The sequence below is a fragment of the Arachis ipaensis genome, chromosome B06 (genome assembly GCF_000816755.2).
Source record: "Arachis ipaensis cultivar K30076 chromosome B06, Araip1.1, whole genome shotgun sequence".
Classification (NCBI taxonomy): domain Eukaryota; kingdom Viridiplantae; phylum Streptophyta; class Magnoliopsida; order Fabales; family Fabaceae; genus Arachis; species Arachis ipaensis.
This window is the reverse complement of record NC_029790.2, coordinates 18832609-18833287: the sequence shown is the minus strand read 5'-3', so window position 1 is coordinate 18833287 and position 679 is coordinate 18832609.

Here is a 679-nt window from a genome sequence, read left to right as displayed (position 1 = left end):
TCAAGTATTCAACTACACCAAACTTTAAATTTGCCCTACTCTCTTTCTCATTATGCATTTACTTTACGCTGATATTTGTTAACTTTATCTTAAAATTAGTATTTTTGCTTGTAACATTACGAAAATATAAATCTTTTGAAATTATAAATCTTTTGAAATTATATTGGTTTTGTCATAATATTATAGATTATAGCAAAAAAGATTTATAAAATCAAACTATTTTTGTAAAAAGTCATAGAGAACAAAAGTTCATATTGACTAAGGAGACTAGAGTTTCCGTAAATAAAAAAATCAAATAAATATCTCGTTATATATTTTGGTTTGTCAAATTAGTAATATAAAATATGAATTATAAGTTATACATAGAGTGAGAAGGATAAAGAGAAATAGAGAAGAGGAGAGAGATAGATAAGAGGATGTAGCTAGAAAAAAAGTTTATTATTTTTGGAAAGAAATATTTTATCTCAATTTTAATGAGTGTCATATGACCTATTTTGGTTGTTAAATTAGTCATATAATATGATTGCTGCTACACATCCAAACATTTTTGGCAATTAAGTCCAACCAATTTGGCCTAAACCCAAGAAAAATATGTGATGTTGTTGCTGCGTTTTATTTTTATTTTTTCTACTCCTCATTTTTTTCATGTTATTGTAGCTAGTCATTTATTCTTCTTTTT